Raw genomic sequence first — 14,985 nt, forward strand, 5'->3', positions numbered from 1 at the left:
CCCAGACACATCGGGGTGTCGTAAGCACACAGCCTCTGAAGAAGGCTACCCCACCCTTTCAAAAATCTCTCCTTTGAGAGAGAGGAAAAAAAAAAAAAACATAGACAAGAGCTAAAAATTACAGCTATAGTTACTAACAAAGGAAGAAAAGGAGCCCCTATGCTCAACTGCCCATCCTGAATTCCTCTTTCTTTGATCACGACCACCACACAGAAAATTTTTAATGAAAAAAATTAAAAATAAAATAAAATAAGTGAAAATGCTTTAAGTGACGTCATTGGATACTGGGACTGTGGATGACTGAGGAAAAATAAAGAACACATAAGGAAAGAAACAGACAAGATTGCCTCTAAATATTCCAAGAGTATGTGTTTTAACCTGGAAAGGGGGAGTCCTTTATTTGCAGAGGCGGGGAGGCGCTAGACAGAACACATATTGCTTTCCACGTAGCGGATTTAATAAGTGCTGTCTGTGATGTTTGGCAAGCCTTGTTTATATCCATCTACGAGGTTTGCTGTGAGTCAGTTACACCAATTTTTAAAATTGTATTTCTCTTTTAAAGCTAGCATATTATAATACTCTAATCTTACTGTTAAATTGCCACGTAGTCCTTTTTAATGCTTGTAGCAACATTTTAGATAAAACAAAGGGCTATTTAAATGTAACGTAATATTTTTATAAAAGCAGAGAATTCTGTTTCAGACTTTTGTGCAGCAGGTTTCAGTTCCAGAAACAGCAGAATGGGAGGGGGGACTTGTTCTAATCAAAGTGCATCCTCTGTTAAGTGTTTAAGATGTCATCTGCCACCAATTTCATTCCAATTTGGAATTGTAACTGTATTAAAGAATGATTTGTAAGTGTAGTAATATGGGAACAAATTTTTTCAAAATGGAGTTTAAAAACAGATATCTTTTATTTTTATTTACAGGATTTAATTCTGCTACAACCCAAAAGACCAGTGTTTACTTTTCATTGAAAGGTAAGGGACATATTACCCACCATTTGTTATGAATGAACAGAACTGCCCCTTGGTACTTAAATAAAAATTCATAGGTTATATATAACCTGTTAAAGATTTGATTGGAAGATATCTTGATGTTTCCAGACAAGCAGAAATATCCACAGAAGTGACTTGTCATACAAATGGAAAAATAGCCTACTTAACCACATTTGCTCTCTAAACTTAGTCATAGACTATAAGTGCTATGTTTAGAATATAAAATATGCTGCATTATTAATTTCAAATGAAGAAATATATTAAAATGAGACTTTAGTGTACTACTTTGTATTATAGAGTTTGTATTTTTCATTTAGTCATGTATTAAGACACATATTGTTAATTTAACAAAGAATTTTTATTTGCTTATCTGTAACTCAAATTACATGTACATTTTAAAAATTACGATTCAATATAGAAGATTCTGATGATAGTTGAAATTTAATTTTACCAGAAGATAACCATTTTTAACATTTTGATTTACTTCCTTTAAGAAGTCCCTTTATGCATATATACACCTGATAATTTACGTATATTGTTTTACTTGTGTGACAACATATGATTGTTTGGAATTTGCTAATTTATGGCTAAGTTTTAACAGGAAATGATCAATGAATTGCTTTTAAATAGATATATACTCCCTTATAATTTCCTTTCTATATTTAATCAGAGACTTGTTGTGGGGAATATATACGTATGTATGTATTTGTATATATGTATATAAGGTTATATATACATATACATATACATATACTGCCCAAACTTACAAAATAACCACACAATTTTTTTCACAATCCAATTTCTAGATATATATTTTATGTTAATATTCTGAAGTACATACTAACGCATGCAACAGTTATACACAAACAATTTTTATAACAGTAAAATGTATATATGTAAGCAAAGACATGATGTGGATATATATATACATACATATATACATATGTATATATATGTATATGTGTATATATGTATATACATATACATACATATATACACACATATATTTATACATATATATTAACATAACATTATAAACATTAACATAAAATATATATCTAGAAATTGGATTGTTAAAAAAATCGTGTGGTTATTTTGTAAATTTGGGCGGAATACAAATGTCCATGGAGGCTCTTATAATTTAAAATGCTTAAGAGCTCAACCATTCCAATCTTCAACCAAAAATGCCCGTTTTTTTTTTCCTGTGACAGCACTATTAGTAATGGATGTCAATATAATGCTAAATAGAAGGGGCTTACCTTTAACTTCTTGTTTTGTTATCTTAATCTAAACCAACTCTATGTGAGCAGTAATTCAAATAGCTGGGTCACAAAATAAATATTATTATGCCACTTATTTTTACTGAGAGTAATAGAGATATTTTAAATGATGATTCTTATGTTTTATAGTAGTGTAATTTACATGCTACCTTCTGTACCATCAGAGATTACTTTTGTGAGTTAATTATGAGTTAAGATGCAGATTTGTTTGTGTGTTTATTTTTCCAAAGTAGGAATAGAATCCAGGAATCACACGTGTTGGGGGCCAGGATCACCGAGGTATACTAATAAGTATGAATATTTTAAATTTCTTAATACCACATTTTTGTGAACCTTTTATTTAGTAATCTATTCATCTGCACCCATTGAGTCCCTTCATTTACCAAGTTAACTGAATCGATTGGATTTATTTTTACATTCAGATTTTGGATTTATTGAACACAGATTGTAAGCAAATAATGGAATCAGGCCAATTTTGTTTTGTTTTGAGAGAAAATATCACTATACATCACAGGCTGGCCTGAAATCTTTTTGTGTTTCCTAGATTTGCTTTAGTAGTAAGGGACTTTTAAAGTCAATTTTTTAAAATTAAATGTACTGAATGAAACAAGTTGACAATATATATATATATATATATATATATATATATATATATATATATATATATCTGTCAAACACAACTCAATATATTTCAAGAGATTGTTACTATTCTCATTTTAACTAATATTTCCTAAATATTTTATCAATGCTATAAATATCCATTTCTTAGATTTGTTTTAAGGTTGAGTGTTTATTTTTACTTTTGTTGTCCATTGAACAATTATTTATTATATTCTTCTCTCCAATTGAGAGAAAAAATAAATTGGTGAAATCAAAAAAGTAAAGTGACTTGGGTCTTGAATTAAGGAAACCATGAATATTTTCAAAAATATTTCTGCTCTAACACAAAATATAGGATTATATTGTTGAGTTAAGTTTAACATTATCTCTGTAGAAGATTTTCATAATTATAAATATATATTTATCTACCTATATTGGAAATACCTTAAGAAGAAAAAGGGAAATAAACCTATAAAAACCTCATACAATATAATATTTATGAACCTTTTTTATATTTATTTATTTTGGATATGTGAATCCACTATCACTGTCTTTAGACAGAAGAGCACATCAGATCCCTCTTCTGCTTGTAAGCTACTAAGTGGTTGCTGGGAATTGAACTCAGGAACTGTGGAAGAACACTCAATATTCTTAACACCTGAGTCATCTCTCCAGCCCCCAAACTTTTATGATTTTATGAAGTTTCTTTCTAAACTATGAGTTTTGAAATTAGGTGAGAGTTTCCAATCATACTGCTCTCTCATGTGCCTGTGTATGTGTGTGTGTGTGTGTGTGTGTGTGTGTGTGTGTGTACATGTATGCATGAGTTCACATGTGTATTTTCTTTCTTACATATTAGGTACCACTAGTATCATATAACATTATTTATATTATATAATTTGTTTATTTTTAATTTTAAAGTCACAGTCATTTCTTCATTTAGACAACTTATGTCACTCAATATATTTTCTACTGTTAGTATATAAATTCAGTGGTTACATTGCATTATATAACTAGTTTTCATCAGAAGATTATGTATTAACTTCTTGCACAATATATGCTTTGTCTCTTCTATTGCTTTGTGATTTTTTATTAGATATTTTATTTACACTTCAGATGGCATCCCCTATCCCCATTCCCCCCGCCCCCCAATCCCCTTTAGGAAACCCCTATCCCATGCCCTCTTTTCCTTTTTGCATTTATACATTTTTTTTAAAAAAAATTTAATCATAGGCTTTATAAGTTTGGAATTGTTCAATCAGAGGTGTAACCCACTGACCAACCTAGATATAACAACTATCTTTGACTGGTGGAGATACATGAATATCTGCCTCCCTGTCTCCCCTCTCTTTCTCTCTTTCATCACCTAGCTTCTCCTCTCCTTCTTCTTCTCCTCTTCTTACTCCTTTTCTTCCTCTCAGTACTCCTCCTACCTTAGCTCCTCCTACATATCACTCTTCCTGTTAAAATCAGAGACTAAATTCTAATTATTTACATGAGAATATGTTTATCACAGACTTTTTTTTAGCTACTCAGGCTGTACATAGCTGTTTGAGAACTGTGTACAACTTTTCTGATGTGACAATATACATAATTTCATGAATTTTTACCACACACAAACACACACACACACACACACACACAAACTACACAATAAAATGTGTGGCTGCATTATCGTAAGTTTCAAATATCTATAAAGCTATGCATAACCCGTTCATTTCTTATGAGCTTTTAAATTAAAACTGTGTAAATTGTTCATATGTGTATGTTTGTGTAAGTGTGGTGTGGCTATATTTTCTGGGAGTGCATATAGAGACCAGATGACAAATTTGTGGGGTTGGTTCTCTCTTTCCCCATGTCTCTGTCTCTCTGTCTCTCTGTCTCTGTCTCTCTCTCTCTCTCTCCCTTCATTTTTTTCGTTATTTTTTATATATATTTTTGGTTTGTTCTGTGGATACTAAGGGTGATCATGACAGTTTTATCCCTATTAAAATAAGTATTAAAATATAACATACACAGCAAATTTTAATAAATGTATCAAATTTCAAATCATTACTGCCACACAAATAATGGAATTTTTCATCATACTAAATTTTTCTCATACATGTATATATCTATTATTTCTTCTGTCCCTTAGAAATTACAAGTCTGTTTTATGTTTCCACAGATTAGTTCTCAATTTCTACAATTGTAAATGAACAATATAGCAGAAAATTCATCCTGTTGCCAGTATTCTTTCTTTAGCACAAATGTTTAGAAAATTTCTACTTTGTATATGTTAAGAATATTGTTTTCTATTTGTTGCTCAGTACTGATATGTTTTTCTGTAAGTACAATAATTTAGTCATATTTGTTTGTGTGATTATTAAGTTTGTGGCTACTGTGTGTGTATAAAGATGCTATGATCCTTTTCTGTACAAGTATTTGTGTGAACATATGTTTTTGTTTATTTTAGAAAACATTCCTAGGAGTGGAATGGCTGGGTCACATGGTAGATGCATGTTTACTTTTATAAGAAATTATTTATTTCTCAAATAAGCGGTTATTTTCAACACATTAAAAATATTTAACACATTAAAAATATTTGGTATGGTCAGTGTTTTTACATGTAGCTATTCTTATAGTTATGTGATAGCAGAGTCTTGTGGTTTTTATTTTCATTTTCCTAATGACTACTCATGTGGTTATCATTTCATATACTGATTTGCCAATCATATATATATATATGTTTGAAGTGTATATTCATATTGTGCCTCTGTAGCAATGTATGTTAGTTTCACTGCTATTATTCTATCAGTGTTCTTTCTATATTGTTCACATAAGTCCTTCATCAACTAAAATATTAGCAAATCCAGTCTAAACATACACTACATTATCTTAACAACAACTTTCACAATTTTCAAAAACCAGAATTTTTTCTGAACATTTATGATGAAATCCAAGTGTACTGGTTGGTTTTGTATCAACTTGAGACAAGCTGTATTTATCACAGAGAAAGAAGCTTCAGTTCAGGAAATGCCTCCATGAGCTCCAGCTGTAAGGCATTTTCTCAAATAGTGATCAAGGTGGGAGGGCCCATTGTGGATGGTGCCATCCCTGGGTTGGTAGTCTTGTGTTCTATAAGAAAGCAGGCTGAGCAAGCCAGGGGAAGCAAGCCAGTAAGTAACATCCCTCCATAGCCTCTGTATCAGCTCCTGCTTCCTGGCTTGCTTGAGTTCCAGTCCTGACTTCCTTTGGTAATGAACAGCAATATGGAAGTGTAAGCTCAATAAACCTTTCCTTCCCAACTTGCTTCTTGGTCATGATGTTTGTGCAGGAATAGAAACCCTGACTAAGACACCTAGTAATATTTTTTCAAGTATCATGTGTCATTTTCCACACTTAAGGATACTTTGTTTATCATTTTCTTATGATGTAATACTTGCCAGTTTTATATTAAGGCTGATGTTTTTGAGTATGGCAAAATACATGAATTGAAGTCATTTTATTACTTTCCATATACATATACAATTGGTTCAAAGCCAAGAGATTTTCCATTATCCATTGATTTGACTTTGCACAGATGTCAAACATAAATTTTCTGTATATGTGTGGATCTATAATAGATTATTTTGCTCTAGTGTCTACTGATTTTAATTCCCAGATTGGTAGTCATGTCTTTATTAGATAGTCTTAGAGAGGGGATATGAATCACAGTGTGGAATAACAGGATTTCATTATAATGAAGACAATTAAGCAAATTTATTATCATTGACTTTTCTCTTCTATCCTAAATGTTTGAGAAAGAGGATCAAAAAAGTAATAGCATAAACCCAGAGAACAAATTTTAAAAAAAGACAAGTTAATTTTATGACATAGCCAGTGTATAGGTATATACAGTATAATTATTAAGAAAAGTATTTAGCACTCTTCAAGAGCATAAATGATGGTTTTGTCTTTTTTACAACAAAGACACCTGTATTCTGCAACTGAAATACAAAATATTTTCAAGATGAAATAAATTATTATTGAAAAAGTAATAGTGAATCTATATTATTATTTATTTCACACCACAGTTTTCAGTATAATATTATATTTCATTTTTATTCTTTTGATAAAATATAGAAATGAACATAATGTAGTATATAAAGTTTAATTAAAAAATAATTGCCTGTGAATTAATTGTATTTTAGTCAATATCTAGTGAATTGTACAAGGTAAAGTTACAGTTAATGCAATAGCATATAAGAAAAAAATCAATGATTTGAATAATTGGTATAATGATAATTTAAAAGAATATTTTACAATAAAATAATATATATATATGTGACCATATATATTCATATATATGGTCACATATACATTTTTAGACTGGCTGAATTATAGGCTTTTAAATAATTTATTTGGCATCTTGATCCTGGATTACTTCACTTAACATAAGGGATTCCAGACTCCTATGTAGTCACAAATGACAACAGTTCCATTGTTTTGTTTTTAATGCTAAATATTCCTAACCTCTTTGTATGAAATCCATTTTTGTTATGTTTATTGATAACTAGATTGATTCCATACCCTGCCTATTGCAAATAATATAGTAAACACAGACAGCAGCTACTTTCCTATATTTATTTTGTTTCTGAACATATTTATTTTCATAATGGCTTATTAATGTATATTCCCTTCAACTGTGTTAAAGGTTTCCCTTTGTTCTACACCCTCAAGAACAATTAGTAGTAATTCTTTTTTGTGATAAATATTTCAACAGGAATGAAGTGGTATTTCATCATAGTTTTATTTTTTAATGCCTTGATACACACACACACACACACACACACACACACACACACACACATATATATATATATATATATATATATATATATATATATAATTGTTTTTCATGATTCTGCTATCTATTTGTATGTTTTACTTTGTGAAAATATATGCTTAGTTCCTTTATCCATTTTTCAATCTGGTTATTTGTGTTTTATTCATTGAATACTATATATTTGGGCTACTAACCACTTATGAGACCAATGATTTGCAGATTTATTGTCAGATTCTATAGATTGACTCTTCATTTTGTTGATTTTTTTCTGAGCAGAAGCTTTTTATCTTATAATCCAAGTTGTCAATTTTTTGGCCAATGTTAGTTTTCAAATTAAAATTGCATACACTATTCAAGGATGAAAAATCTTATCACAGAGGGATATGTTTACAAGTGTTTTCAAGATTTTTTTCCTTGAAATATATCTCTAAAGTATTTTTGGTATAATTCCAATAAATTATATCTTTTAAACTGTAAGTTTACTTATATTTTATATAATTTATTGAATATTGAGGGAAAAAAGTTCAAAGAATTTAAGTAATAAACAGTGTTAATATTTATTTAGCTTCAATACTTATTGCAAAATTTGCAATTTATTTGGACACATGCACAATAATAGGTTCATATTTTCTCTCAACTTCTATGCAGAATAATAGTTGTTGGGGTCCAGCCTTGACACAAGATTGGAGTTCACAACTGGAAGTAGGGATATCTAGAAGGCACATAGTAAATATACATAAACTACCTTTTGGGTACAAGCTGACAGGCAACTTCAAGGCTTAAAGTTTCTCTCTCTTTTCTCTCACTCTCTGCTTCCTTTCTTTCTTGCTCATTTGTTCACAAGCTTGAGGCTGCATACACTATGCATTCTCCTGTGCACTCTGCTTTTCTCCTGTGCACTTTTCTTTTCTTGAACTCCCACATTTCCTACACACCTCTGTGTGTTCCCTTATCACTCTCATGCACACTCTTCACACACATCTCACACACACCATATACACTCTCCTTTAACTCTCACACACACTCTCCATACACACCTCATATTCTCTTCACTCACTCTTCACATGTTCTTCTCAAGCTCTCTCATTTGCTCTCTCACTCATTCTCTCTTACCATATTCACCTCACATGCATCTTTACCTTTCTCTTGTCCCAGCCTTTTATTGATACTCCAAAAGCAGATAGAGAAAAAGACATTGTATAATCATTGCCAAATCAAACTCAAAAGAATAACCATATCCCACAAAGAATTAAAAATTACAAATGTGGCCGGGCAGTGGTGGCACACGCCTTTAATCCCAGCACTTGGGAGGCAAAGGCGGTGGATTTCTGAGTTCGAGACCAGCCTGGTCTACAGAATGAGTTCCAGGACAGCCAGGGCTATACAGAGAAACCCTGTCTCAAAAAACCAAAAAAAAAAAAAAAAAAAAAAAAAAATAATTACAAATGTTCCCCAGAGTTTCAAGCTTCCCTATTCCCAGGCCTGGAGCCAAAATAATTGCAACCATCATTATTTAGACTTTAACTTTTAACTTATTAAACTTCAGAGCTCAGAGATCTGAGGTCATCTACTTGCATTTTCCTGTAAAGCACTAATGATAAATGACTTGGGCAAAGCTGCCAGGCAGTGGCCAGAAAGAATCAAATTAACCCTTAACTCAATAGTTCCACTAGCTTTCTACTTCTATACATTGCACACAATGACTCTCCTAAGAGTTCCAGTGTTTTGCCTGAGTTTTAGTAGTATAAGATTTTATGTAGTCTATACTTTCTTATCTAGGAGCCACTCTTAAATGTTCTGCAAAACTTATTTCATAACTTCAATAGATTTTTCCTTTCATGGGGTCCCAGTGTTGCAGGGAAGAAAGCTGAAGGGCCCGCGCACATGCACGTGGGCATGAGTTCTTTGTTGTATTGTGGATCCATGCGTCTGCCACAGCTCAGTCAGAAGACATGGAATCTTTGACTGAGTTGGTTCTGCACAGCACTGGGCAAGCCTGGTGCTGTGCCCAGTGGGAAGTGCTCTCTTGTTCTACTTGCTTGACTTGAACCACGCCTCCTGTTGCTGGAATGCAGAGAAGTCCTCCAGAATAGCAGCTTGACAGCAGGCCCCAATAACATGAGGAAGTCTGGGGTTCCAAGAGTTTTATTGACATAGCAGATGATAGATGGTCTGGATGTGCACCCCCCCCTTAAGCCAGGGTGGGCCTGACTTAAATAGGGAGGGAGAAGAAGGAGGGACTGGGAAAAGAATACTTAATTAGCTATGCTCTCTGGATTTTAGATAACTCAATAATATGGAAATCTCTTAAGGCCTGAGACCTGTAGTCACACCCTCTACCTGTGGAAGGTGGCACATTGCCCTAAGTGACTGCAAGGAACAGGTCAAATGGAGGTCTTAGACCATGTGTTAGTACCCTGGGTTCTGGGGGCACGGCTGAACATCTGCCATTGCCCCATTGGAGTCAGGGTTCAAGGCCTATGCCATACCAAAAATCAAGACACCCTTTCACGGCCACACACAGTGTTGGCTCTGTTTCATCTTCTTTTTTTTTTTTGTATTTTTTATTGGATATTTTATTTACATTTTATTTTATTTTTTATTTTATATTTTATTTACATTTAAGATGCCACCCCTTTCCACATTTCCCCTCCCTAGAACATCCCTGTCCCATGCCCCCCCTTTCCTCTTTGCTTTTATATGATTTTTTTTAAATGTTAATCAAAGGATTTATAAGTTTGGTAATGTTCAATCAGAAGCATAACCCAATACCCAACCTAGATATAAAAACTATCTTTGACTGGTGGAGACATGTGAACATCTGCCTCCATGCCCCCTCTCTCTTTCTCTCTCTCATCACCTAGCTTCTCCTCTTCTTCATCTTCTCTCCTTGTTCCATCTCTTCCTCTCAGTACTCCTTCCCACTTAGCTCCTCCTACATATCACTCTTTCTGTTAAAGTAGAGCTTTTCTCTCAAAATACAATTAGAGCATACTTATTCCTAATTGTACCAGTGAGGTACAAGATAGTCCTAATACCCAGTCCATCATTCTGTTGACTAACCAGAACCTCTGTCATCTCTTCTAACTAAAACACTTACTTTTGATCCTGGCTTTTGGCTTTAGAATGAATGTCAGCTGAAAACCATCTACTCAGATCTTTTATCTCAAAGTAAATAGCCAGGATTGGTTATGAGACTATAGGTCTTCAACCCCATCAGAAATCCAGAATGACTGAGTTAACTGAAATAATGGGAAGCACTAAACATAGCTTCTAAAACTTAGCCAATTTATAGAGACCACTAAACACCTGGAAAGCCCCTATACTACCGAACATTGGAGCATCAAATCTTCAGCCTTCTGGCCCAGAATCATCTGACAGACCTTAGTGATGCAGGATTATTAAGGGCTGATTACTCTGTCTAGGCAGATATAATCAGTCGACTATTCTGCATGTGTGTACTTTTCTGGACAGTAATTTGTCTGTAGATGGAGAGAGGCAATTCTTGCCTAGTGGCTGTCACCACACAACTGGAGTATCTCCAAGGATGCTCAATTTCTTCTTAGAATCCACGACAGGAAGCTGTCAGGAGCAGACAGGTCTCTAATCAAAATGAACATTAATATATAAATATTTGTAGCGTCAGTTCTATGGACTTCTGATGTTTTGAAAACCAACTATCCATGTAAGGTAACCTGGACTGTTGTCTGTTCACTCCTCTCAGCTATTTCTAAATAAAATATGGAAAACACCCTAACAATAAACTCAAAACCATGAATTTGCTATAGTCCCTTAACTCATAGGTTAACCATCCCAAATCAGTTAAAGTTAAAAAAGGGCTGGGTCTAGGCCTTGTATTCCTAAATGTGTTATACAGGCACAATGCCCATGAGAGTATCAATATTCATCTCATTTTTATATTAATAAGAGGCTCATACCAATGAAAACCTTAAATTTGAAATCAAAGTAAATTTTGTACCATTTAAGAAATTATAACTTCATCTTGATAATTATACAGATTTCTACCAATAGGTTATGGCTATTCAATAAGTCCTAGCTAATCCGCCCTGTTCCAACAAAAGCACTACTTTTCCCTAGAAAGACAGACCATTATTAACCACATTAGTCCCCAAGCTCAGGGAATAGGGGCGCTGACTCTTCTTTAACTTTTTCAAGCTGATTAAGGGCGTTGAGATTTTAGAAGAGGGGTAGGGTGAAGAGTAAGTTGATAAGCCTCTGATGCTGTGTCTTCACTGAATCCAGATGGAATTCCAGGACATCGGAGGTTTGGGCAGGTCTGCTCAGTATGCTTGATGAGTAGATACACCAAGGCTGTGTATTCTGCAATATACAATTCTCAGAACAAGTTTTAGTATCAAGAAAAAAAAAATTTCCCACCCCTAGGGGGCTGACATATTTTTTTAAAGATGTTGGTTCTGACGACTTTTTTTTTCGCTTATTAAAATTGGTTGTAGTATTTATGTTTCAGATTTTATCCCCTTACCCTACTTCTTCCCACCACCCAGAAACCTCCTATCCCATCCCCCTCCTCATTCTTCTATGAGGCAGTGACCACACCTACCCCCCTCACTATCCCCTCCCCGCCCTCACATTCCCCCACACACACTGTGTGTTCATTTTTTTTTTTATGGGACCAAAAAACTCCTCTCCCACCTATGTCCGACAAGGCCATCCTCCCCTACATATACCTCTGGAGTCTTGGGTCCTTCCCTATGTGTTCCCAGGCTGGTGGTTTAGACCCTGGGGGCTCTGGTTGTTTGGTATTGTTGCTTTCCACCTGGGGTCACTAACCCTTTCTGCTCCTTCAGTCCTCTCACTAAGTTCTCCATTGGGAACCCCCTGATCATATCAGTGGTTAACTGTGAGCATCATCCTCTGAGTGTGTAAGTCTTTGGCAGACCTCTAAGGAGACAGCTATATCATGTTCCTCACATTATGCACTTCCAGCCATCCACAACAGTGTTTAGCTTAGGTGGCTATACATGGGGTGAATACCCAGGTGGAATGGTCTCCTGATGGCCCCTCCTTCAGTTTCTGTTCCATGTTTTGTTTCCCTATTTGCTCCCTTGAGCATTTATGTTTCTCGTTCTAAGTAGAACTGAGGCATCCCCTCATGGTCTTCCTTCTTCATGAGCTTCATGTGGTCTGTGGGTTGAGTCTTCGCTAATCCATGCTTTTGGGCTAACATCCGTGGAGATATGTTTGTGTAACTATCTTTTTTTGGGGTTTTTGGAAGATTACTTTCTTGCTTTTTCTAGGTTGTAGTTTCCCTCTTTGTGTTGGAGTTTTCCACCAATCATTCTTTGAAGTGCTGGATTTGTGTTGAGATACTGTGTAAATTTGGATTTGTCGTGGAATATTTTGGTTTCTCTATCAATAATGATTGAGAGTTTTGGTGGGTATAGTAGTCTGGGCTGGCATTTGTGTTCTCTTAGGGTCTGTATGATATCGGTCCAGGATCTTCTGGCTTTTATGGTCTCTGGTGAGAAGTCTGGTGTAATTCTTATAGGTCTGCCTTTATATGTTACTTTGCCTTTTCCCCTTACTGCTTTCGGTATTTTTTCTTTGTTTTGTACATTTGATGTTTTGACTATTATATGGCGGGAAGTATTTCTTTTCTGGTCTAAACTATTTGGAGTTCTGTAGGCTTCTTGTATATTTATGGACATCTCTTTCTTTAGGTTAGAGAAGTTTTCCTCTATAATTTTGTTGAGGATATTTACTGGTCCTTTAAGTTGGGTGTCTTCCCCCTCATCTATACCTATTATCCTTAGGTTTGGCCTTCTCCTTGTGTCTTGGATTTCTTGTATATTTTGGGTTAGTAGCTTTTTGTATTTGCATTTTCTTTGACAGTTCTGTCAATGTTTTCCATGGTATCTTCTGCACATGAGATTCTCTCTTCCATCTCTTGTATTCTGTTGGTGATACTTGTGTCTATGACTCCTGATCTTTTTTTTAGGTTTTCTATCTCCAGGGTATTGTCCCTTTGTGATTACTTTATTGTTTCTACTTCCATTTTTAGATCCTGAATGGTTCTGTTTAATTCCTTTTCCCGTTGGTTGCATTTTCTTAAAATTCCTTAAGTTTGGCATCAAGTTAAATCAAATATTGGTTGGAAACTCCCACATGTTCTGTGTTACTACCTGTCAAGCCCATTTTAAAAGAACAGATTGTATGTGGAGGGATTGGTGGCTGGGTTGGTTCCCAGAATTCTCTTACCATAGCCTTCTGAATACCTTGCACAAAAAGACTAGAAAATAGGGGCAGAGTCTCCAAGCCTGCAGCAACTCAACCTTTCTATGTTAAAAGATTTGAGTGTAAGTTCTCCTCAACAATAGAGCACTGCTGCCATTGATAATGGCTTTTTTGCTTCCACCATGAGACAGTGATTTTATATGGCACTTGATTCTTGATAAAGAAGCTGGGCCTGCACATTGGGGAAAATACATAGCATCTTCCACAAATGGTGCTGGTAAACCCTGAATGCCTGCATGTAGATCAATATTTACAACCCTGCCCAGAGCTTAACTCCAAGTGGACCAAAGACATAAAGCCAGACACACCAATCTAATGGAAGAGAAAGTGGGGAACTGTTTTAAATACATTGGCACAGGAGACAACATCCTAAACCAAACACTGATAGCATAGACACTAATATCAATAATTGATAAATGGGACCTTATGAAAATAAAATCTATAAGGCAAAATATATCATCAATAACATAAAGAGGCAGCCTATGAAATTGGAAAAGATTTTTTTATCAACTCCATATCCAATAGTGCTCTAACGTCCTAAATATATAAAGAACTCATGAAACTATATATTAAATTAAACCCAAATAGTTCAATTAAAATGGGGTACCGATGCAAACAGAGAATTATCAACAAAGGTCTCTCCAATGGCAGAGAAACACTTAATTGTTCAACATCTGTAATTATTAGGGAAATGCAAATCAAAATAACCCTGAGATTCTATCTTATACTTGTCAAAATGGCTAAGATCAGTGACAAAAACGACAGTTCATACTGCCTAAGATGTAGATCAAAAGGAACATCCTCCATTACTGGTAGGAGTAGATACATGTACAGCAACTATGGAAATCAATATAGTGGTGTGGTGGTTTGAATATGCTTGGCCAAGAGAATGCCACTATTAGAAGTCTTATTGGAGTAGAAGTGGCCTTGTTGGAAGAAGTGTGTCACTGTAGGAGTAGGCTATGAGACCCTCCTCCTAGCTGCTTGAAGATACTGAGTCTTCTCATGACTGCCTTTTGATCAAG

At 34.5% G+C, this 14,985-nt stretch overlaps 1 long non-coding RNA gene across 1 annotated transcript in view; it reads left to right on the plus strand.

Annotated features, from left to right (window-relative positions):
* The first annotated feature begins 95 nt into the window (after window positions 1–95).
* The window catches only part of LOC143435588 (uncharacterized), a 173,006-nt gene continuing 158,116 nt past the window's right edge, over window positions 96–14,985 (plus strand). The window contains exons 1-2 of the long non-coding RNA XR_013106066.1: window positions 96–364; window positions 929–979. This is a non-coding gene — a long non-coding RNA (uncharacterized LOC143435588). The remainder of the gene's footprint in view (window positions 365–928; window positions 980–14,985) is intronic.

Source organism: Arvicanthis niloticus, chromosome X, assembly GCF_011762505.2.
Source record: "Arvicanthis niloticus isolate mArvNil1 chromosome X, mArvNil1.pat.X, whole genome shotgun sequence".
In the NCBI taxonomy this organism is placed as follows: domain Eukaryota; kingdom Metazoa; phylum Chordata; class Mammalia; order Rodentia; family Muridae; genus Arvicanthis; species Arvicanthis niloticus.